Raw genomic sequence first — 27,261 nt, 5'->3', positions numbered from 1 at the left:
ATTCCTTAGTTATTATACTTGTTACCAACCTGTACAGATCACAACTATGTGGTAAGCTAACTGTGACAGTAGATCTTTTTCTTAGTATTTCTGCTGTTTTCACTGCATTTTCTTTTTTTTTTTACCACTAATTGTTCAAAAAAAATTGCATAACTTACAATACATTAGAAAATAGAGGATTGTAAATTATATTTTTGGTTCAAACTCTATGTCCCTTTATTTCGTTTTTGCTGTTTTGCTGCTTTTACTTTACACATACACTTTTTCTACACATTTGACAATCAATTCTTCTGAGGCTATTTTGAGTATTTGCAACGATGGGTTCTGTAAAAGAAAAAGTTGCATATACCATGAAATATATAAATAAATACACCTTGTTAATATCCAGTGAACTAGAATGCAAAGAAGCCACAAGAGACATTACATTTTGTGCAAGGCTTTCACCCAAGTGCAAGAGCATTTGCTCTCTTGCTTTTTTTTCAATGCAATTTCTATCAGCCTTTATCCACCTACATGCGTAGCTCACTGCTGAATTCAATATGTTCCAGCCTGGGGATTTCCAAGCCGTTCTGAGCAATGTGGGAAATCGCTTACTGAAGTAGAAGTGGAACAGGGAGGTTGAGGGAAAATGCATGCAACAAAGAAAGTAAATGATACCATTTCCTGTGGATATAACACCTGGAACACTTTGAACGTCCAAGTCTGATGTGTAATAATGGAACTGTACTTTAAGGCAGATGTTTCTTGAAAATGCTTTTCCCAGAAGAGGCTCTGTGTTGGAGATGGGTGTCTATCTTCTTCTACTTTTTTATAAATGTACCTCCAGTTTAAACACAGTCTGGAGAACTGACTGCTATATTAATAAAGTCACATCTCCATATGATAGATTGACTGATAGATCTCCACTCTGATCTATTCTGTGTTTTCCTATTAGGTAGGTACATTGTTCAGAAGAATTCCCTGCCATGTCTCTCATGCTTTAGATCTCACTAGTGATGTTAACCTCTGAAACACAAACTATCTTCTGTTTTGTAAAGAGCAGGGGTGTTTAGTTTTTCAGTTGCCAGGAAATTCACGCTGTGAAGGAATTTAGCCTGGCTATATGCAAATTCACATGAGGGAAAAAAGCCAGTTTAGTCAGAATGCCTCTCTCATCTAAACAGTGTGTTGTGGGTGGCAGGAAATGGTAGTGGTTCTTTGAATTTAGTTGGCAAGCTCCTGTGATGCCTGCTAGCAGACATGCAGAGTGTCCAGGTGCGCAGTGTGCAGACACCACTCTGAGAAATCAGACCTTCATTATTCATTAGGCTACAAAGTGAAGCTGCGAGAAGGGGTCAGTCAGCCGTGAACCTGGCAGGAGGGGATGTTGCCTCCTTCTTTGCCAGGGACGCAGGCTGGAGCACTGGGCATTTGCTGCTAGTAGCTGCACGAGCGGAAGATGAGAGAGATGTGGGATTCAATTCCACCTACTGTGTGTGGCCAGCCAAATATAGACCATCAGATGGAGTTGTTAATTTCAAGATGGCACGCCATTCTTTATCCCCACCTCCCCAGAATCGACCGATTCAGGTCCCAGATAATCTTTAACTGTGCCCACTCATTTTCTCGCCCTACATTCTTTCTCTTCCCTCTGCCTGTACACTATTGTAATGGCTTAGAGCTGGATCCAGCCTTTATTTTTTTTTCTTCTATTCAAGGCATTTTCTTTGCTTTTATGGACAATTTTCCATTATCCCTGGCCCTGCCATAAATGCCATTTGACTTCTTTTCCTTTGAATAGTGAAAAATGGGGATAATAGTAAGCTGTTTTCAATAATCCTGCCAATATGAGGATTCAGTTCTTTCTCATCCTGTTATACTTACCACTATACCACCCCCCAACTCTTAACTATCCATCTAGTAATGAAAACTAGGGACTTTAATAGGAATGCTGAATCAGTACTTAATCTGTGTCTCCATAAGGTCATTAGGATATACAACACCCATAACAACATAGCAGACATTTCTAAAGCGCTGTAAACAATTACATCCCAATCCTTTGGAGCTAAGGTGTCATCTTACTGGCTTGTCTGGCAAGGAAAAAGTCAGTGTCAGCATTTATTTGTTTTTTTGCTGATGTACACAGAAGCCATTTTTTTAAGTTAAAATATCATCAAACTTCTATGAGGTTCACAAGTTTTGAAAGTTTATTTTGTGTGTGTTTCTGCTTTTAGTTGGCAGATTAAGTAAAACAATGGAAAAAGGGTTTTGGAAAAGAGAGCAGAGGAATGACATGTGTTGGACTGCCAAGGGATTTTTTCCCCTACATACTTAATACCTACACACTTAGCCAATAGGTCACTCCATTCATGAGGTTATTTAATAACATGTTAGATGAAACTTTGTTTCTGAAATAGTCAGACCACGGGGTGAAATTATAATATATATAATCTAAATTAATATCTGATGCTACATAATACAGTAGATCACAACACCTACTCTGGGCCCAGGCTCAATTCAAATGGAAATTTAAACATTCTTATGTGAATGATGTTGTTTGATGAACTACCATTGTGGTAGCTGTCTAAACATAATCCTAAATGTAATGACATTTTTTCTAACTTTATGCATCCATTAGGTAATTAAACTGGATGAACTGAAAACTGTAAAGCAATGTGAAAAGTGGAAAGAAAAGGGTGAGCATTTTTTGTGGTGCAAAGATATATCTCTTTCACCAGCTCATCAAAAAAAACCCCAAATTTCTATTTTACACAGTTGTATTGTCAAAAATCTGAAGAGTGAAATGCTCATGGATGTGAACAGAAGGCACACAGAAATACCCAGAAACACCAGCAGCAGATTGGACTGCATAATTGAGAGTAAAAGCAGGGGAGCTGGGCAAGAAAAACTTCACAGATAGCTTCAAAAATTGGTGAAAATCACCAGAGGCACGTCAGTTTGCCGGCTATTTAAAACAGGATAAACAAGCGTGGGTACAGGGGAAGAGTAATAAGACCAAAACAATTTAGAAGCTCAAAAATAAATAGTATATAAAGAATTAATTGGCAAAAGAACCTGTAGTGAAAGAAAGCAGCTTTGTGTTGTTTTTAGATGAGCTCAAATTCAGCCTGCTCGAATTTGTTTTTAAAAACATGTGTGTGAAGTCCAAAGGGAATAACTTTAACCAGGCTGGGTATGGCAAATCTCACAGGTGGAAAAAGTTGGAAGCAGTTTTTTGAAGTGTTGCAGCTCAGCTGCAACGTTCTTTGGCTTCATTACGGTCCGCATTTGAACGCACGATGTTAACCAATTAACAAAATGCTAATAAAAAAAGATGAATAAAGTATAGACCACAACACTGTTCCTGGAAAAGGAAATAATGATGTCATAATACAAAACTATATAAACACCAATCAAACCAGGATTGTGGAATAATCTTGTTTACAGATTTTAAGCCGTGCACAAAATGAACAAAGAGAGAGAGAGAGACGGAGGTGCGGTGGATTCATTTTATGCTGGTGACGTCATAGGTCTCAGCATCACCATCAACACAGGAGCACCTCAGGGATGTGTCCTCTCACCACTGCTCTACTCCCTCTACACTTCAGACTGTGTGGCCACCCATGGCTCCAACACCATTGTGAAGTTTGCTGACGACACAGTGGTGTTGGGTGCCATCTCCAACAACGATGAGGCGGCCTACATGGATGAAGTGAAGAATCTGGCATCGTGGTGCCAGGACAACCACCTCCAGCTGAACATCAGCAAGACCAAGGAGCTGGTGGTGGACTTCAGAAGGGGTCAGCACAGAGACTACAAGCCCATCATCATCAATGGAGCTCCAGTGGAGCGGGTGCAGTCCTTCAAGTATCTTGGTGTCCACATCTCCTCAGACCTGACATGGGCTGCCCACATTCAGGTCCAGACCAAAAAGGCTAGGCAGCGCCTGTATCACCTACGACAACTGAGGAAGTTCAGGGTCTCTCCAAAGATCCTCAGGATTTTCTATACAGGCGCTGTGGAGAGCATCCTCACACAGAACATGACATCGTGGTTTGGGAACAGCTGTGTGAAGGACCAAAAAGCTCTCCAGAGAGTGATCCGTACAGCAGAACGCTGCTGCAGGATTGCTCTCCCCCCGCTTCAGGACACCTACACCAGGAGATGCCGGACTAGAGCAGCGCAGATACTGAAGGACCCGTCCCATCCTGGCAACAAACTGTTCCAACTTCTGCAATCTGGTAGAAGGTTCCGCATCTTCCGGGCAAGGACAGAGAGACTCAAGAGGAGCTTCTATCCCCAAGCCATCCGTGCCCTAAACACACACACCCGCCCTCTCACATCATCTATAATTGACTGAGACAGGACTCTCTTCCAGACACTCTAAACCAAGGCACAATGTACATTTCAATTCCTTTAATTTTAAATATGTTTATATTGTCTATCCTGTAAAATAGTCAGATGTCTATTCATATTAATGTACAGAATTCACCTGCTTGCTGCTACTACTGCACATTCACCCAGTGTATATACTACATATATATACATATATATATACAATGTTCTTCCTCTACACCCCCCCCCCCCCCCCCCCCAAATTTTTGCACATGTCGAGGAGCGTGTCAGGCTACATTTCACTGTGTGTTATACTTGTATAACTATGCATGTGACAAATAAAGAACCTTGAACCTTGAACCTTGAAATTAGTCAAGTCACAGGTGATAAAAGGAAGATTTATTTTTAAAGTGAAGAAGCGATTGCATGATTTGTACATCCAGTCTGTGAAGACAATGATTATGGATGTGGAATGATTTTGCAGACTAAAACCCCCCTCCCTCTTCAGCTCATCTGCAATTCCCTAAAAAATAATCCCAAACTAACAGTATTTTTGAACAGTATCAGAACAAAAGCCTTTGCTGTGCATGAAGCTCTTTTATTATAGCATAACTTTTATTTCTGGTCAGTATCATTTAAATCAGTGGTAAATTCATATATGTATACACACACACACACACACACACACATATATATATATATATATATATGAAATATAAAAAACTATATGAAAAATTACTTGCCCACCTTGTTAATACAAGAATTAACTAATTAACTGTGTTTAAACACATTATTTGGAAGGTGAGCCTGAACAAAGTAAAGTAGGCTAGAAGATCTCAAAAAGCAACACATTGTGCCATGATCTAAAAAAAAACAACCCTAAAGAACAGAGGAGAAACTAACTAATTTACATCAATCAGTCTGGAAATGATTAAAAAGCCATTTCTAAGGCTTTGGGACTCCAGTGAACCACAGTGAGAGCCATTATCCACAAATGACCTCACTTGGCTGAGTTAAGGTTAGTGTTTCAACAATATGATAGAGACTGGGCAAAAATGGCCTTGATGGGAGAGATCCAAGATAAAAACCACTCCTGGCCAAAAAGAGCATAAAGACTCAACTCACATTTGCCAAAAACCATCTTGATGATCCCCAAGAGTTTTGGGAAAATGTTTTCTGGACTGATGAGACAAAAATGTAACTTTTTGAAAGATTTTGTCCTGTTACATCTGGCGTAAAAGTAACACAGCATGTCGTAAAAATAACTTCGTACCAACAGTTAGACATGGTGGTGGTAGCGTGATGGTCTGGAGCTGCTTTGCTGCTTCAGGACCTGGAACACTTGCTGTAACTGACGGAACCATGAATTCTGCTTTCTACAGAAAGTCCTGAAGGAAATTGTGTGACCGTGGCTTCATACCCTGAAGTTGCCTTTTTCAACACATTCCTTTTAGCATAATTTTTCAAACTGATAGAAGCACAGGTATTCATGATGACCAAGAATGCATAATGTGGAAACACAGGAAATGACAGACAAGATTGTTGCATATAAGAGAAACTTGATTTTCAAGATGTACTTAATATTTAGTATTTTAAGTTCATTTTAACTTAAAATGTTTTTCACTAAACCTAACCAGTTAGTTTTGACTGCCTAATAGTTACTCAGGGATAGAAAAGTGTTGTTTAAGCTGCAGTCTATTTACCATTTAGCAGTTGTGGTGCTTAACAAAAACCAAATGGCTGTTTTAATAAGTGTGAACCAAAGTGAGACTAGCAGTGATCAAGCTAGTTAATGGGGGAAAAACAATATTTTCAGACTGTTACATTGTAAAAGATCCCCACTTCCTTACAAGAAGGTGCTGCATTGCGAGAATTTGTGTACAACCTAACCAAGAGGATGTTTTATCCTGTCCAGCATAACAGCGACTGTGAGCCCATCAGACACACAGACAACTCTGACACAGAGAGCAGAGAAGACAGATGGAGATGGATTTCTTAACCTTTGCGAGCCTTTAGTCTACAGTGAAAATGCAGACAAATAAAGGTCTGTTTCATGAGGGGGGAAAAAATCACATGACTAAAAGTTTGTTGTACTTTGGACGGAAATTCACCAGAGGTCTTCTGTTGGTCTTTAAGAAGAACATGCTTGTTTCTGAAAGTCTTAGAAGTTCAAGCTGAAGAGACCATTAAATAGCATTGGAAAAACCCAGTAGCCTTTAAGGGTAACTGCATTCTTAGTGATGGCCTGCTGTTAGAGCGCCATCGTGGCAGTACTTCTGGGTTTTACAGAAGCTGAAGTTGACCTGCCAAACTCTCATGTGCTCACATCCTTACCTTTTCAGTGTCTGTGTCCTGATGTTCACTTTTCTCACTCTCCCACACATGCTGACGCAGTCGCCTGCCTGTATGCTTCCCCTGATCCTCCCTCACAGCCACTGACTTCATTTCTCACCTCCCTCTCATGCTCTCATCCCATTTCTCTCTCATTCAGTCTCTTCTTCTGTCTCTCTCTCTTTTCTGTCATCAGTGGTGGGAGTAAAACGGATTAGTTGTACCGAGAGAGAGCAAAGCACTAAATGATGGTACTGAATTCTGGCAAAATAAATTTGAGCTTCTCATGCCAAGTGAGTAGTTAAGTAGCAGACAGTGCTGTTTCTAGCACATCTAACATGATAACAGTGCATAATGAACTCATTTCAGAATGACATTTACATTATCAAAAGCCTGTGTGGACTTAAACATTCAATCAAAACAAAACTGGGGATAAAAACCTAGACTCTGTCCAGTATGAGAATCATTTATGTTCTAATATTACATCATTACATTGTTGCTTGTTGCTGATCCACTTGCTGTATTTCAGACTTACACAATAGTGTGGGCATGAACATTATTAAAGTAACAGCTATTAAAGGAAGATAAAGCTTGAAAATACACATTTCCCCCCAAAAAATTCAGATTTGAATTATAATCCCAATATTTTTATCATTTTAATTATTTGTTGATTTAATTGCATTCACCAACTTGGCAAAACACTTGGCTTAAAAGGGAAAAGAAAAGCTGTCTTTTTGAGTTAAAATGTGCACAGAACAAATGTACATGCACTGCATGTCAACTCTAAACACACAAACACACATACACACACATATACACTCACAATCTTAGTGAGGACATCTAATTGACATAACACTGTGCCCTGGCAGCTGATCTTAACTCTAACCATCAAAAATGAATGCCTGTCCCAAACCTCACCATAACCTAATTGTAACCATGACACTAAAACCACATTTCGAGCCTCAAAAATGCCTTCAAGTTCAAACCCATTGGGACGGGCATTTTCCCCCCACAGAGAGACTGTTGGTTCCCACAAGTATAGTGACTGTATGTCACTATACTTGTGGGACAGTATGTTTTGACTATATATATACCATATACTGTACCAACCAAATTTTCAGGTACAGCCGCACTTTTGTAAAAACCATAAATAGCTGACCATATTAAGCCCCAAAAGAAACATCCATGGACATCTGGTGCTTGGTGGATTTTTTAGCCAGTTTAAAATGTGGAAATTCCCTGTGAATTCCCTCAAAAATAAAGAGTCTGCCTGCAAAATATAGAGGTAAGCGGCCAGATCCAAATAAATCTTAGATAAACACGGCATCAACAGAGCCTTATTGAACTGGCTTCAACATCCTTCACAGTTACTTTTAATTTGACAGTCGAGGCCACCTCTCTCAGTAATATTGGTGTGTTGGGGTGAATGACAGTAAAGAGCCTGAATTCACAGCTGTCGGTCTGTGTGAGGTTGTGTGCCTATAGGCGTCCAATCAAATTCTACTTTTTTTCCCCTCATACATTGATGTGCGTGTTCTTATAGCATTGCATTGTAGGTCTATGACAGTCCAGTGTCTAATGACAGCTTTGCTGCCACTATAGTATTAAAACTATGGATAGTTATGTTAGTATTGACCTAATTTTCTGTAACTGAACAGAGTGTAAGAATACATTTCTAATGAATGAAAGAAATGTTTTCTTCTTTAAAATCTTTGCAGTCTTGTTCTAATCAAAGTTATTTGCATAAAGCATCTTAAGACACTTGCATGTATAGGTTTGCTCTTTATGACACTACAACACTGTTAGTTTTTTTTTCTTTTTAAATGGGGACAGGAGAAAGGCAGATTAACCTACACCATCATGTAACCAGCTTTTAACTTCATATTCTTTGCTTGTTGACAAAATCAATACCTCTGCAGTCATTTCTGGACACATTTTTAACCTTTATTTTAATGGGAAAGGAAAGGCAGGATACTCTCTTAAACGATGGTCTGATTAAAATATATATTCCAAAAAAAGACACACATAACAGAAACTAATATATGAATACAACAAAACAATCAAAGCAAATGCAACAAAAAAGGCTTTGATGTAAGAAATAAAGTAAATTCAAATGAAACAAGCACACCCACACTGCACAGTGCCTTGTACAATACACAACACAATACAATACAAGAACACTTTTTTTCACTTGTATAAACTAAAGGAAATGAAAGCAATTAATATGATGATTTCCTCATATAGTCTGAAGTACACCTATAAATGGAAATACAATATAATACATAACCATGAAGTTTGCTAATCTTCAACCACTTGATGAATAAAGGTCTAATATTCACTCTGTTTTTAACTGTGTTTTTCATCTTCACCTCCTTAGAGAAGATAAGAAGTATCTTTAGCTGCTAAATGCTGCCCTACATTCACCAGCTAGTTGATGATATTGTCTGCTTTTCCCATCTGGGAATGCAGTGTGCAGTGTATTTCTGAAATACTAGTAATTATGATTTAGGATTACAATGGAATTGTAACCCCCCCCAACAAAAGAAAGAAATAAAAACAAAAACAACACAAAAACAACACAACGAAAACCAAATTTCCATGAGCCAAATCACCTAAGCGTGTAATATCACTTAGAATTTCCTACAAACTGTTGAACACTTAACTTGTTTTACAAAGGATATCGCCTTAGCAAAAATAGCCTCATTCTGAATCAGTGTCGGGCTCCGTGGAATGGCAGATGGTGGACCCGCTAAAGGAGCTCTCTCCAAACAGCTGGAACCCATTCAACAAAATGTAAAAGTGGAGGAGGCAAACTAACTGAAAGAAGCAGTGACAGTTTAAGTGACCTCCAGAGCAATTACTGCAGGCAGTAGTGTATAATACTTTGTTCTTTCCCTAAAATGTACATCAGTGGGTGTTTTGTTTTTTTTTTGCATGTCTTATCAAGTTAACAGATACCAGTCTGAGCCAGCCAGTCTGTACTTTGTCCACTGTGGGTCTTATTCTGCCTTTTTACTTGTGAGATGTTTACTGACTCACTAAACAGAGAAATCACTTACTACCTAACATTCTGTTTTTTCGTCTCTGGCATCTCCACAGTTTTGGCTTCACCTATGACAGAATATTCAAAGTTGATATATATTTAAAGTGAATTAACTCAGATGTAAATTTGTTGAAAATAACATGTAAAGAGGGTCTTCATTAGCTTTATTTCAGGGAAATTCAAAACACCTCTGAGATGCTCCCTCGATGCTTCAACTCTCCCATCTGCAGCGCGCTCGTGGCAACGTTAGAAACAGCTCTCGATATGCTGCATGTCAAATTCAGCCTTAATGAGTTTTGGCCTTATGTCAGACCCCCCGATTTAAAGTCATACAGTATGTTCCTCTAAAGACATCATTTACAAACAATTAAAAGAAAACATCCTGCGGGATGGAACAGATGGGTTACATAACCCAGAGTTTGCAAGGGCAAGCTTTTTAGTAGTCTCTGTTTAGTTCCACCATTTATGATCAATGGCATCCTTTTAAATGGTAATTTAAGGCCCTACGTTCAGCCCGTATGAACTGAACTCAAACCACGGCGAGAATGAAGCATTTAGACTGTGAGCTGTTCATTGTCGTGACTATTTAAATATTTATAGCCATCTGAGTGTCTTGTAAGATTCCCAGGACACACAAACTAAAATGTGCTTCCATGTATGTTTCTGTTTTTGTTAAACTGACTCATTTAACACGCCTCACTGTGTGACTATACTGCAGGGGACGCTATAGAAACTCGTGCCACATGGCCCACATGGTAAAGGTGCAAACCTTGTGAAAGCTGTCGGGGATGACGTGTGGGGTGTGAGCGAGGGTGGATCCTGGGTGTTATGGTCATGGGAGTTATAAATGCAGGCTGAAGTGGTTCCCCTCAGGTTCCCCTCATTGCCAGAAAAATGCAAAGTTAAGCAGCAGCCAGCTGATCTTCCTTATAACTTATTGATCATCACATTTTTACTTGAAGCTGAAAAATTGCAATTACTTTTTATTTATCATCCAGCTTTAATAACTTTAATTATTCTGTGTACACTATTCACCAAGTGTTATTTGTTATGCAGTGCTGTTGCATATGTGGCAGATGTTATTGAATCAATGGGGAGTGATTTGTTTTCACCTTAAAGACACATTGGATTTAATGATATTTATTAAGGACACGGATGACAAGGAAGGCTCTCCTCTATCTCCTTATTATGGCATTACAGAGACTTTCCTGCATTTACTGCTGCAGCGTGTGGCTTTGTGTATATGCCCTTATGCTTCTCTGTGTGCCTACAATTACCTCTTGCTCGTTAATGCTCTGTGTGATATCTGACTAATGACATGCCTTGCACTCTCGCGTCTCTCTCATACTGTCAGCTCTCCGAGATTAGGTCTCATATTGACAGAAAACCTGCTATTCAGCTTCAGCATCTGAGGAAGAAGGAAAACAACACATGGAAATAGCACAGGCAGTGTCAACATGTCTGCCTGACTGCCTCTGTAGATGTATTGTTTTCATTATACCGCTGCGGCTTAAAATGCAATCTGGAATTTATTTGGCTATTTAAGCTGTAGCTGTATTCAAATTTGACTTTGGCTGAATAATAGGCTTGTATGGATTTTTATTTAAAACCATAATAGGATGGCACCAGAAAATGTCAGCAAGCTGTAAAACACCTGACACTTGTCCTATCAGTCCTGTTTATGTGTTACGTAGCTATAGAAGTGAAAAAGTTAGACTCCACATTTAGCCATGTGAAACTGACCTTTAAAGCCATTTGTTGAAAAGCACTGCAGATGAAGTAATGTATACACGAATCTACAGCAATAAATCACTGGGACATTCAGTCCACTTGCAAAATCAAACTAATTTTGTAGAATAACAAAATGTTGTTTGAAAATGTTAGCTATATGGATGAAATATGAGAATGAATGTGAAAATATAGCAGAATGGCTATACTGTATTTACTATTTTATGTCATGTTATATCCTATATATACTATAATGTCCTATTATATGACTCCAATCAGAACTTGCAATGCAAATGAGAGGATGAGATGGCCTGAACACCTCCCTCTGCAACTGGATCCTGGACTTTCTGACCGGAAGGCCTCAGTCAGTACGGATCGGGAACTGCACCTCCAGCACCACCACACTGAGCACTGGGGCCCCACAAGGCTGTGTGCTCAGTCCTCTGCTGTTCACACTGCTGACTCATGACTGTGTAGCAACACACAGTTCAAATCACATCATTAAATTCGCTGATGACACGACCGTGGTGGGTCTCATTAGCAAGAACGACGAGTCAGCGTACAGAGAGGAAGTGCAGAGACTAACGGACTGGTGTAAGGACAACAACCTGTCTCTGAATGTTGACAAGACAAAAGAGATGGTTGTTGACTTTAGGAGGACACGAGGCGACCACTCACCGCTGAGCATCAACGGCTCCTCTGTGGAGATCGTTGACAGCACCAAATTCCTGGGTGTACACCTGGAGAAGGACCTCGGCTGGTCCCTCAACACCAGCTCCCTGCACAAGAAAGCCCAACAGCGTCTCTTCTTTCTGAGAAGACTGAGAAAGGCCCGGCTTCCACCACCGATCCTGACCACCTTCTATAGAGGAACTATTGAGAGCATCCTGAGCGGCTGCATCACTGTCTGGTTTGGGAGCTGTGCCATATCAGACCGCAAGACCCTACAGCGGATAGTGGGAACAGCAGAGAAGATCATCGGGGTCTCTCTACCCTCTATTGAGGACATCTACACCACACGCTGCATTCGCAAAGCCACCAGCATTGTGGCTGATCGGACACACCCCTCTCACACACTCTTTACACTCCTGCCATCTGGAAAAAGGTACCGAAGCATTCGGGCACGCACATCCAGACTGTGCAACAGCTTTTTTCCACAAGCCATCCGTCTCCTCAGCAAAAAGGGACTGACTGATAAACACGCACACACACACATACACTAACATTATCACTCAGCTTAACTCAAATACCTCAAAACATTGAGACTGGACTGACTAACCAACACAAAGCGCAAACACACTGACCTACACCACCAAACCATCGCACACACCAACCTGTAAATGCTCTTTTGCACAATATTATTACTAGATATATTATATATATATATTTTTTTTTGCACTAACTTGTCTTGTAGCACCTTGGTTCCTGGAGGAACGTTGTTTCGCCTCACTGTGTATTTTTAAACTGTATATGGTTGAAGTGACAATAAAGTTGAACTTGAACTTGAAGTTCAAGTCCTAAAAAGAGAGAAAAAAATATACAAGCAAAGACCTCTATTCTGTGACCGAAGAGAGTGAAATGCAACTATATGTTACTGTATGTTGGATAACCACCATTTGTCAACACTGTTTAGAACACAGCTCGGTGCAGACAACTGGGCAAAAAAAGACATTTGCAGACCTTTGTTAAAATATGAGTGGATGCTACACAGTGATTAATGTGTCTTTGGCCAAGTTTTTTTTAAGCTGCTCTTCTGCCTCAAACATATTTTTCTTAAAACAGTACATTTTTCCACTTTAAACATCTGTTTGTTTGTTCTGTGTTCTACTGTCAATCGAATATGGGGCAATGAGATTTGCACATCATTGCATGTTTTTATTTAGATTTTACACAGCGTCACTGTTATCTTCTTTTGAAATTCGGATTGCATAATTTACATTTTATGGCTTTTTTTCATATTAATTGCTTAAGAATTTGTGTATAAATATCATATTTAGCAGATTTTGTTTATACCCCATTCTGTTCTATATAGGCGTATTTATAGCACTGGGCTTCTATTGTCTTTTGTACGTGTTTTGGAGTTTGTACGTGCTTTGTCTGTAGGGTCCACCGTAAATATGCTTTTATTTATTCACTCCATATAAAATGTAATAAATAAATCATATAATACAAAAACCAACTATTCACATTTCAACTTTTAACTATTTAAATTTTCAGCTTTTTCCTTTTACAAATTTAAAGTGAAACAACACAAAACACTGCAAACCACAACACAATTAAATATAAATTAAAATATGAAAACAAAAAGAACATGCATATTCTCTGTCATATGGACCTGCATGAATAAACTTTCTGAATCCTTTATCATCTGCAACTGAAAATAGTTGTGGATGATTACTATACCTTTCTAATGTGACGTTGTTGTCCCTGGCTCTCTTTCTCCGTCTCTCCCTCCTGCTCTGTTCCTGTGCTACTGCGAGTGTAACTACCACCTCTCTACCGTGCAAGAGAGAGGGTGAGAAAAAGAAAAAAAAAACCCACGGCTCGCGATAAGGAGCCGGCTCGCGTCGTTCACATCAAAGATCCGGCTCTAAGAGCCATTTCGTTCACGACCGACACATCACTTTTTGGCACAACACCTGAAGCTAGGGGGCAAAACAATCGCATGTGTGCTGCTGTTTGACTGAGGAAGAATAAAGTAGTCGTGGTAAGCCAATCCCATGAGCACTTCAAGATGACAAAGCAACAAGGTGATATATACCAGTTTTTAAATTGTGTTGATAGGCCACGTAAAACCAGAGTCATGATAAACAATATATACGTGTGTTTTTCAACAATAGTTTCGTAACGTTTACTGTCTAAGGACAGCGCTAGCAAGCACTCTCTGCTTAAGACCAAAAAAATAAAATAACAAAACAGAAAACAGACCTTTCGAGTTGGTGAGAAAATGTACCATGTCGACCAATCAAAAATGATATAACAATATGACATTTCGTTGTTTAGGAAGAGGGGGAAGTTTTAGGAATGACGGAGAGAGAGAGAGAGAGAGAGAGAGAGAGGGAGGAAGATAGCAGAAAAAGAGAGGGAGAGACTTTTGAGATGTGAGAGATTTGTAACGTTTTGCGTGTTTGGAGTGTGTAGTTAATGTGTTGTCTTGTGTAGTTAGTGTGTAGTGTTGTGGATAGTTTTATGTTGTGTGTCAGAACAATGAGGCGACTGCTGTCTCCAGGTAAAAAACAGAAGCGGTGATACACCTGCTGCTGTCAGACCTGCAGGTATCAGGCTGTGATGTTCTCCTTTATAGTGGCAGAAATTATTTTTTGGAAGTGGCACAAATAATTTGTGTGGCATCTTATTGAATGTAGAACAGCTGATTGTTATGTAAACAGTTTGAAATGGTTATTTTTAAAAGGGTAAAAGGTAAATGGCTTCAAATAACTTTGTTGTTTGCTAAACTTGTGCATATGATTTTAAAATTGACAATTTATATTTGCATTTAAAGTTATGAAATATGATTCAATAAACATGTTTGTGTACAGTAAAAAATATAACCTTTTTTACTCGGATTTTATGTTTTTTTGTCTGATTTTAGATCAATTGTGTTAATACACTATGTCAAAATGAAAACTGAAAATGAAAATTCAGACACGTGAGGTTGTGCTGAAAAGGATGATACCAAACAAGGCAAAGCAAATAGTTTTTAAAGGTAAAATGTGGAGGGAAAATCAAAGTGGTTAAAATGGCCAATTATAGCCTGGACCCCAGAGGGTTAAACTTTTTTTTTTTTAAAGCAACGCAATAGTTACTTTTCAAGTAATTAATTACTTTTAGAATATTGTAACTCAGTCACTAACTCAGTTAATGTTTTGAAGAAGTAACTAGTAACTATAATTAATTACTTTTTCAAAGTAACTTTCCCAACACTGCTTGTGTGTGACGTCTTCTTTTGCGCATGCGGGCCGCTTTGAGGGCCATGAACCTTTATCCATCCATCCATCCATTCGCTTCCGCTTATCCTTTTCAGGGTCGCGGGGGGCGCTGGAGCCTATCCCAGCTGTCATAGGGCGAAAGGTGGGGTACACCCTGGACAGGTCGCCAGTCTGTCACAGGGCTAACACACAGGGACAGACAACCATTCACACTCAGATTCACACCTAGTGACAATTTGGATTATCCAATTAACCTATCCCCACAAGCTGCATGTCTTTGGACGGTGGGAGGAAGCCAGAGTACCCGGAGAGAACCCACGCAAACAAGGGGAGAACATGCAAACTCCACACAGAAAGACCCCGGCCTGATGGTGGAATTGAACTCAGGACCTTCTTGCTGTGCGGCAACAGTGCTAACCACCGTGCCACCGTGCTGCCCATGAATCTTTATCTTACTATATAAAGAGTATTAAGTCACTTCAATGCTGTTATAATGAGCCCAAACAAATTAAACTTAATTGAGTATATTGTTATGAGTTTAGTGCCTCCCCACTTTTGTTGTAATGCCATGATCGGGTTCATATTTCATTTTTGCCAATACTGATTTTTTTATGAACAAATAAAAGGTTCTAGATTTCTTGCACTTGTTTACCTATGAAGATGGTGACACCCCTCATAGTTATTAACTAAAATCAGCATGTCATTGCAAGCAATTTAGCATTCTTACAGTGTTTTGCTTAAAGCACTGCTGTGCCTAAGTATAATCTCACAGCTTAATTGGAAAAGAGACAGCACACAGATATTTCAAAACACGGCCAAATGAAACTAAACCAAACCTGCATGGCTTGCTAACACCAGAGGTGAGTTAGAAATCGAGACAGTTTTACTGTGTAATTTGTGGGAATTAGAGCCCAGCTTTTCAGCCCCGCTGTCTCTGTTGCGCTACGCAGAACCACAAAGTAACGATTGGGATTGAGACTATTAAAACCATAAACATGTTGCAAATGTTTTACCCGCTGAGAGATTAGGCTTCCTAACATGGTAAACCATCTGCCTTTCCAAATAGAACTTGTTGTGCAGTATCTTCCTTAAATCAGCTGCAGATTTGACAGTGAACACCCAGACAGTGTGTGAACAGAATGAAAGCACACAAGTGGGCAGCAAGAGCGACAGATGAAAAAAAAAAAAAACTGCAGAGAATCTGCATTACCTCTGGCTATCACTAGGGGGCCACATTGCGCTTCAGGATGCCCCCCACCCCCCCAACTCCCCCCGGTTTCCCTCCCCTTCCCATAAGTCAGATAAACACACCATGAAAACAAGGCTCACCTCCCATCGACTGCTCTGTAAATGTATAACTTTGTAAGTGGCGCTGAGAGCGTGTGATGAGAAGTGTGTGGGGTGGAATAGATTTGGATGTAAAGAGGAGTCTCAGATTTAGCTGGCCTCTTTGCAGATGGAGAGACACACGCCTCTGCTGTCTCAAAACACTCTTTTCTCCAACGTGGCATCTCTGGTAATGGGAGATTAGTGTAGAGAAAGGGAAACAGAAAGAGAGAGGAGGCGAATGACAGGAGGAGTGAGTGGAAGAGTGGAAGACAGATGGAAACAAGCAGCTGGAGGTTATGGGGGGTGGGTTGATAGTAGAAGAAACAGGAGACTGATAGGTTCAAGGGACTCAGTTATGACCTGCTATTGTAGTCTAATTATAGCAGGTGTCATGTGGTCAAAAGTATATTTTTGCTTTTATTCTGGGGCTGTCAAAGGACGAGGCATTTAATAGTGGCACGAGGGCCAAAAATCATGATCACGGTGCACCATGACATCTCAGAAGCATGATAAAATGTTATTAATATGCTGATTTTTGCAAACAAATTAGAGAGTGAAAGGTGAGGAGGACGGGGGCACTCTGAGTATTCAGGCATTGCGGTGCACCAGAGAAGTGCACAGTTATCTGATTCCACTTAGCTTGGTGCTCCCCGTGCCAGTCAAATGCCAACAAATGCCAGCCCTTGCTCCCCTCCCTCTAACCTTCTCCTCCACTCCTCCTCTCTGCCCTTGCCCTGGTGCCGCAGGGATGCAAAATCTTTGGGACATCTTGTCTGTGACGAGATGAGTGTTGGAAGAGAAAGGTGGAAAAGGAAAATGCACGCAGAAAGGAGAATAAGATAAAATGAAGCAGGAATTAGCTGTGGTTAAAAAAAAAAGAGGAATGGATGGAGGAGAGGAAAAGGGAAAACATTTTTTTTTCGTAGTCTTTGTGGTAATGAGACATTGCAAAAGGCAGAATGACAGACAGTGCAAGAGAGCAAAAGAGGTCAGCTGCTGGGAGAGAAACAAGAATGACAAAGGCTGAGAGAAAGCGACGGAAAGACAATAGCAGACAGAAAGATCTACAGGAGCGAGACAGCTGTTGTTCAACATCCAGAATGAAAAAAAAAAATGCACAAGCAGGTCGGCTGCACAGCTCCAGCAGAACTTCTGTTTATACAAATAATGCCTGGAGGGCTGTTTGAATGTCTGCGCCTATGTGTGTTTTGGTGCGTACATGCTTCTGCATACATTTTTGTTGTGTGGAAGCACACGAGCGTACTTTTTGCTTGTGTTTGCATGTGCGTTTGCATGTGTGTGCACAGCGAACATTAGAATAATTGTCAAATGCATATAGCTAAGGGTGGGTGGGTTGTGTTAGGGGGAGCAGCTGTGCATCTGGAAGCTGACCCCTGTTGTTGCAATCATGAAAGCCAGATGACTGTATTTAAGTGCTTCTTTCGAGGCCTAAGGCAAGGAAATGTGGAGCTCAGCAGATCAGCGTCAGCTTGTGTGTCTGTATTTGCACATCATGCACAAAGCGAGTGTTTGTGTGATTCGAGGGGATACTGCTGCTCTTTTCTGGATGCATCAGAGCTGTGGTTAAGCATTGCTTCCTCTTGTGCATGCCATGGGCGATGTTTTGTCCATGGAAAAGAATCCCAGCCAACTTTGCTGATGCAAGGTCAAACATGCAGGCACGAGCCCCGGGTTGCTTTGTAACAGATGTTACCCCCACACACTGCCAGCCTGCCCCCTTCTACCTTACACCCAAACTCCACGCTAATCTCCTGCTATTATGACAGCATGCATCGCTTTTGGTCTGATCAAATTCAGATGACAGACTACACCGATTTCACTCCCTGACCAGAGAGCATGCCTTCGGGTATAAAACAATCCCTCACATGCTCTCCTCTTGTCCATCAGAGTAAGTATAAACAAGTATAGACATTTTTTGTTTTAACCGTTTAACACATATTTCTTTTTGATGTCTGAACAGGAGAACGATCTTATTCTCTTTCTTGTGTTAGTTCTGCATGTGAGGGAACCTTTTTAAGTTGTGTTTTTGTGTTCCAACATGTCAGGCTAGATGAATAAAAATTCAATAAAGGAGAGCTGTGCACATACAGGTTTGTAATGAGGACAAATATATATATATTAAAAAGAAATTTCTTTCAAGACATTGTGCTGCTCATCAAAATCGGAACAAAGACCAAGGACACATTAAACAGCACTACCAATTAAGTGGTGCAACTAACAAGACTAGCAGAGGGCTGATTTAGTTTGCACGTTTTTTACCTGCTATTTGTCTCCTGGCTGAATTCAGCTTTGAGTGCATTATGCCTTAGAGGTTTTAGTTGTCACAGATTGTTAATTTAGTTCTGCAGTCAGTCATTTTAAAGATAATACACATTGTATTTGACTTGAGTAGGTGAAATGCACTTATAGCAGGGTGACTAAATTTATATGCGCAGATATATTATGTCATTGTTTTTGTGAAGGTTTTGTATTCGCTCAGTCAATAGTGCAGTTGTCTTTCATGGTCCTTCAGCCACAGAACACGCAGGTCCAGAGCTCAAGTATTCAATTGCCACAGCAGCAAAGTGCCTATTTAATGTGCCTGTGTTAATATACCTGTGTATTTCGTTCTGCAAGACATTAACCTTGTACTCCCATGGTCATTACTGGAGCAAGATTGTTTTTTTTTTTCTTTTCTTTTTCTTCAAGAAATCTACAAATACAAACTATACACTATTTCCCAGAACCTGATTGTCAAGACAACTTTCTTGCATTTCACCTTCTTTTTTTAACCTTCCTGTCATGTTCGGGTCAAATCTGACCGGTTTACAAATGAAAAAACTCATAGATATCGTGTTTTACATCCGATTGTCTCGAGTCTTTATGACATCCTCCACTCTATGCACTTGAACATATAAAAGTGATGAGCACCTCTTTCGTTGAATTTTGACCGCCATAGCAAATGAATGGGAATCCATCCCCCCCTTTGGCCTCTGACCCACTGTCCCACTGACCCACCCACTGAACTGAATTTTGTGGTGAAAAATGTTTCTTATGTTAATTTAAGAGCTGTTAAAACTGACTGATCAATTTTGACAGGGACCACTAAAGTAAGGGGGAGATCAGTGGCACGATTGGTAGTGAAATGGATCTTCAGCCCAAAAGTCTTGGGTTCGATTCCACCTTGTCCATCTTATTTCTATGGTTCTTGCACACACACTGAACATTCTGGACATTGTTTTCACTTCATCACTTAAATCACTTTATGCAAAAGAAACATACAAATGTGGATTGCACAACACTGGACATTATATTTCTTCATTTCCATTTAATACTTGTACAGCTGCTGTTATTGTGTATATATATATATATATTTATATTTCTTCATACATTCTTTTATATTTCTATACTGTGTATTATGTATTTTGTTGTACAGTTATTTTATTTTCAACTTTAATTTATATATTTTATCTTATTCTTTCCCAGTTAAATTTACCCTTCATTCTAATTTGTGTTGTACAGTTATTTCATTTTTAACTTTAATTTTTATATTTTATTTTATTCCTTCCTAGTTAAATTGACCCTTTTTAATTTTCGTATTTATTTCCTATCTTATTCATAGCCTTTTCTTTTTTCTTTAGGTCACGAGCAGTTGTGTAAGCATTTCACTGCATATCGTACTGTGTATGGCTGTGTATGTGACAAATAAAATTTGAATTTGATTTGAAAAATGACAATGATTTCAATGATTGTCTGGAAAATGCAGTAGCTGAGACATACAACATTTACCAGTTTTTCCTGTAACATGTTCTTACTGGTTAACATTGGCCAGTAAGAAGAGTAGTTTGCCAAAAGACAACTTTGGCAAACTACTCAGGCAAGAAATGCCAGATTTTAATTAGAGAAATTCAGCTCACTGCATGTCTGCTCCCTGTTGGATAAAAATGGCACCTTTGCCACTGAATTGAATTTACATTTCAACCTCTGCAGCTAACATTAAGTCATAAAATATAAGAAATACAAGAGTTAGAATTCTAGGCCATCCTCTCAACTTACCAAAAGCCTTCATTTCATCACTCTTAAAATCAATACTTCAAGATCAATATAGGGTGAAGTGAATGAGGGGGGAAGAGAGCTGGGCTTTGAGAGTCAAAAATGAAATGAGGTTCTGTTTCAGTCCCATAACGAAAATAACAATTGATGGATAAAATCGCCACCAAAAGCCAGAAATTCGAACCAAATTCATTACAGTCTAATCACCAGCTGCCATTTGCTGATTATGATTATGAATGAAGGCTCTCCACATGGAAAAAAAAGGAGAAAAGAATAGTTAACAGCTGCATATTTATACACATTTCTACACCCCCATGTTAAAACTTTCTTCTCAAGACAGCATTGATTTACTTTGCAAGTCATGAAGAGAGTGAAGTTCATCTGCTGTTCAACAAAATGTTAGCATAGTGAAGACATTTGATCTAAGTCACACTGAATGTACAGGGTGGGCCATTTATATGGATACACTGTAATAAAATGGGAATGGTTGGTTATATTAAAGTCCTGTTTGTGGCACATTAGTATATGTGAGGGGGTAAACTCCTCAAGATGGGTGGTGACCATGGTGGCCATTTAGAAGTCGGCCATCTTGGATACAACTTTTGTTTTATCAATAGGAAGAGGGCCATGTGACACATCAAACTTATTGATAATGTCACAAGAAAAACAATGGTGTGCTTGGTTTCAACGTAACTTTATTCTTTCATGAGTTATTTACAAGTTTCTGACCACTTATAAAATGTGTTTAGTGTGCTGCCCATTGTGTTGGATTGTCAATGCAACCCTCTTCTCCCACTCTTCACACACTGATAGCAACACCGCAGGAGAAATGCCAGCACAGACATCCAGTATCCGTAGTTTCAGGTGCTGCACGTCTCGTATCTTCACACCATAGACAATTGCCTTCAGATGACCCCAAAGATAAAAGTCTAAGGGGGTCAGATCGGGAGACCTTGGGGGCCATTCAACTGGCCCACGATGACCAATCCACTTTCTAGGAAACTGTTCATCTAGGAATGCTCGGACCTGGCACCCATAATGTGGTGGTGCACCATCTTGCTGGAAAAACTCAGGGAACGTGCCAGCTTCAGTGCATAAAGAGGGAAACACATCATCATGTAGCAATTTCAAATATCCAGTGGCCTTGAGGCTTCCATTGATGAAGAATGGACCCACTATCGTTGTACCCCATATACCACACCAAACCATCACTTTTGTTGTTCCAACAGTCTTGGAGGAATCCATCCAATGTGGGTTAGTGTCAGACCAATAGCGGTGGTTTTGTTTGTTAACTTCACCATTCACATAAAAGTTTGCCTCATCACTGAACACAATCTTCTGCGTGAACTGAGGGTCCTGTTCCAATTTTTGTTTTGCCCATTCTGCAAATTCTGTGCGCCGATCTGGGTCATCCTCGTTGAGATGCTGCAGTAGCTGGAGTTTGTAAGGGTGCCATTTGTGAGTAGCTAATATCCACCGAAAGGATGTTCGACTAATGCCACTCTCCAGTGACATGCGGCAAGTGCTACGCTGTGGGCTCTTGCTGAATGAAGCAAGGACAGCCACTGATGTTTCTTCATTAGTGACAGTTTTATTGCGTCCACATTTTGGCAAATCCAACACTGAACCAGTTTCACGAAATTTAGCAAGCAGTTTGCTAACTGTAGCATGGGAGATGGGTGGTCTCGTAGGGTGTCTTGCATTGAAATCTGCTGCAATGACCCGGTTACTGCGTTCACCAGATATCAACACAATTTCGATCCGCTCCTCACGTGTTAACCTTTTCGACATGTCAATGGCTGTGAACAAAGAGAAACTTGTAAATAACTCATGAAAGAATAAAGTTACATTGAAACCAAGCACACCATTGTTTTTCTTGTGACATTACCAATAAGTTTGATGTGTCACATGGCCCTCTTCCTATTGAAAAAACAAAAGATGTATCCAAGATGGCCGACTTCTAAATGGCCACCATGGTCACCACCCATCTTGAGGAGTTTGCCCTCACATATACTAATGTGCCACAAACAGGACTTTAATATCACCAACCATTCCCATGTTATTACAGTGTATCCATATAAATGGCCCACCCTGTAGTGTTGTCACCGGTGGCCGGTGTGTTTGAGGAGCGGACCCAAAAGCAGGAAACACGAGGGAGAGAACTGAAGTTAAACAAAAAGTGACCCTTTTATTCTGGCTGTAAGAAAAACATAGAAAAAAAATGGTAATGGTGAAAACTAAATTATAACCTAAGCTGGGAAAACTAAAGCTAGAGATGGAAAACTCTACATACAAACGTTATGAATCTAAGAAGACCGAGACCTGAAATGACATGAATTTCAGGAACATGAGCTGAGCTAAACAGATGACCTGACAATGAACAGAAGGACAAAGAGGTCTTAAATACACAGAAGGGTCATGAGAGAAGTGGAAACACCTGGGAGAACACAGCTGACACAAATGAACATGACGCCACAGGGGAAGCAAAACTAAACACACAAGGACATGGAACACAAGACTCTTCAAAATAAAACAGGAAACATAATGGGACGTAGACATGAATACATGAGCTTGACAACATGGAACACACCTAACCAAAAGTTAGGTGTGTTCCAACATAGAAAGTTAGACAAGACAGACTACACAGAGAACAGACAAAGACTCAAAACTAAAGGGACCTTGATCATAAGATAGACTATACTAAACCCAATTAAAAATAACACGAGAACCTAACATATTCAAATATAACCTAAGAAATCAAAAATACAAAATAAATTCAAAATGCTGGGTCACCCAGCATTAGGGATGGGTATCGAAAACCGGTTCTTGTTGAGAACCGGTTCCCACTGTTTCAATTCCTTGGAATCGTTTGCCACTTTTAAAAACGATTCCCTTATCGATTCCAGTCGCCCCGAATGACGTCATCACGTTGAGTAGCGTCTTTTACCCAGTAGGAAACACGGCGCCTGAGCGGCACAAACGCTCAAAAGTTTGGTTACACTTTATGAGAAAGGATGACAACAGGGCAACGTGCAATACTTGCAAAGTAGAGATTTCATCAAAGGGAGGAAACACTACGAATATGCAAAAGCATTTGCTCAAAAAACACGCGATTGCTTTCAACGAATGTCGTGTTTTTGATCCGCTCCGGACTAGCGAAGCTCAACCCAGCAGCAGCGGTAGCGTTTCCACGTCCTCTCCCGTTAATACTGCAGGTAACTAATCAATTAGCATTGCATATTATGTTAGCGCGATTTACCTTATTACAAAACCTGCTATTACTGTGCGTTGCATTTAGATAACCATGATGAGAGAGACAGAGTCTGGCTGGCTCAGATGCTGGCAGTTCTCGCTGCAGTCTACCGGTAGCGTCTCCTTTCAGGCCAGGATAGACGAATGTCACCCAGCAGTGTCTAAGTTTGTGGTCAAAGGCTTGCACCCATTTGCCACAGCAGATGCCCCCGATTTCACTTTGGTAAGTGAATGTGTTTAATTGTAGGCAGGGACATTACTGGATATTCTTGTGTAATTGCTACAGAATAATTTATGTTAAACTTTGTTATTGCTACAGGAGAATATTTATTTTATTATTTTACATATACATTTTTTTCCTGGGGACCCTGTGACACCCCATTGAAGAGCCGTAGGCTGGATCTCTTAAGATCTCACTGTTGGGTTTGTAAGGCCATGTTACTCCTAAATTTCTATCTTGTTCAAAGAGAAGATATAAAACACAGTTCTAAGCTAATCGACTTTAGTGTTCTCCTTTTTAAAAAAAAAGAATCGATAAGAGAATCGATAAGGAATCGAATCGTTAAACAGAATCGAAAATGGAATCGGAATCGTTAAAATCTTATCAATACCCATCCCTACCCAGCATGCTGACAAATTTGATCATTGGTGCCAGAAACGTTTGGCACCTTCATCAAAAATCAGCCAGCCTCTGGGTGCTTACATGCAAAGTCTTTAGTGAATTTTTAGAATGACCAAAGGTGTGTAATATTACTGGCCCAAGATCTCTTCAAGACCTGACTGAATGTAAACCCCAGAGAACTGAGAAGGATGTAAAACCATAAATGGGCTCTTCCATGTGACTAATTATCTGGGCCTGTATCTGAAAGCCCTTAGATACATTGATGAGAAAGTACAAGAACATTCATTGAGATGACTGTTTAATTTGGTACAACTTACAGGTTAAAGAAAGAGGATAGATTTACAATTTTTCCAAATATGAAAGTGTTCAGTGTCCAGCGGATATATTATGAAACTGTGTAGCAAAGGAGCAGGTATAAAGGTCATTGATCTTGGCCTCCTGTATAGAGTTAGGGATACCCAGAAGGCAGAGAGGATTTGAAGGGATAGCACACACCCTCTGTGTTCAGAGTACCAGCTGCTGCCCTCAGGAAGGAGGCATTGTTTGGCTTGTTGTAGAACAAATAGATTTAAATTCTCATTCGTCCCTGCCGCTACTACCTTCTTGAATTCTATTATGTGATTCTGTGTTCTTTGGTGTATGTGTTTTGTAGGTTATCTTGCTGCGAGCTGCAAACAAACTGCTCCCTCGGGAATAATATCTCGATCTTGATCTCTAAATCCTGATCTCCATCATATTTCTTTTTCATTTTTTGTGTTAATAACAACTTTTAAATGATCCTGTTCTGCTCATAATGTATTGGGTTTTTTTGTTTCCTCAGATCAAATTCAAGTGGGAAGTGTTTGTCTTGCCAAGTTGCTAAGTACACAATTCTCAGAATGGCTTTAACTTGAATTTAAACATCCCTGTGCCAGTTTTTTTTAATCTCTAAGATTGCTGCAGTTTTTATGAAATATTCTCCCAATTGTGCTATATCTGATGAAGCATTCCTTGGCTCTTTCTTACAAAGTCAAGTAAATTGGTACTGTGACAGTAGTCACAGAACACTGTCTCCTCTTCCCATATAATTAGTATGAAACAGCACAGTCCTTTCCAGGAGGTTTCCTGGGAAATTATGCTAAAATTAAAGGAAAGATTAAATCAAACACACAAGTGAACCAAATGTATAACCATAGATGGTATTTTGACTGTGAAACAACTTTCCTCTGCAAAAACAAAACTCAAAACCAGGATTATAGTCCCAATTAAATATACTGTATCAGTTTTGTTCTTAAATGAAGCACTGCTATCTATCATAATGTTTGAATAAAAAAAGACAGAACAAAGGATGAAAGAAAGGGTGAGAGTTTGAAGAAAAAAAAAGAACAAATGAATCAAACTTTGATTATTTCCAGGAAGGGTTCTCCTATTTCTCCTATAAGCTAGAGCGCTGTGCTCTGTGTTCTCTTGAAAAGAAAACAGCTTTTGTAGTCACTGAACCACACTCCACCTCATAAACGAACAGGAAGAGTGAAATAGAGGCACATTTGTAAAGACTCTTGAGTCATTGTGCTTTATTAGTTCTAAGTTAGAAAAGGCAAGGAAATGTGTAAAATTGAGACCTGACTTCAAGATGAATAGAGCCCATTGAAATCTTGGCTGAGGTTGGAGTTTCTCAAGTACATATCTTGCCTTACAAATAAAGCAAGTGAAATTTCTCATCATCCCAAGACTACACGTTTTCCTGTGACATTTCTCTGGCTGAAACTAAATATGCTTCTGTTTGTCTTTTTTGTTGTTTGTCAGACAATGAATTCACATAAAGTCTGAATTCAAATGAGGAGACACTTGTGTTTTTTAATGTTTTGCCTTCATATACACCTAGCTACTGTGTTCTGTTTAATCCTACAGTACATCATTGCAAAGCAAACTGCCATGAGAATAAAAGTAATAGATTACTGCAGAGACTGTAGCGCGCTTAGTTTAAAGACCATATTAGTTATAAATAGCTTGCACTCTGCAAAATCACTGAAAACATTCAAAAATAAGTGCATGGTAGTAAATACAGTTTAATTAGTCATCATTAGCCATGATATTGTGATGTGTTAATTAAATAAACTCTGTTTAAATCTTTAACTATAAAGTTTTTTCATGGTCGTTGTAAGAATGCACAGTGAACCATGCACAGCAGCGGGATTGCCTCTAAGCGAAATGCAGCCATCATAAATGCACTTGTGCTTTCCCTGCTGTGACAAGCAGGATACAAAATTAACACCCACCAAGCACTAAATGATTTTCCATTTAGCGCCTAAATCTCAGAAAACCATCTGAGAGTTACCTGATTTACCAAAATAGCCCCGTAATAAAAGCCTATGCTGACTGTCTGCACTGTAATCAGTAGCCCTTATGTATTTCAGTCTGTGTCTGTCCTCCATTGTTTGTGATGGAGCGTAGCACAAATACACATGAAATCCTTTCATAATATTAAATAATATTAAATTCTGGCCCTTAAGTTGTTTTTTCTTTAATTAAACTTTCATTAATAATAATAATAATAATAATAATAATAATAATAATAATAATAATAATAATAATAATAATGAACACACCTATGTGACACAAGGATGTAATTATTTTTTGGGGTCTGGAATGAAAAACAACCAACCAAACAAACGATTCAT

The sequence above is a fragment of the Diplotaxodon limnothrissa genome, linkage group LG7 (assembly GCF_057381915.1).
Source record: "Diplotaxodon limnothrissa isolate DT_005_m linkage group LG7, D_limnothrissa_male_GT1.1, whole genome shotgun sequence".
NCBI lineage: Eukaryota > Metazoa > Chordata > Actinopteri > Cichliformes > Cichlidae > Diplotaxodon > Diplotaxodon limnothrissa.
This window is presented reverse-complemented; position numbering follows the sequence as displayed.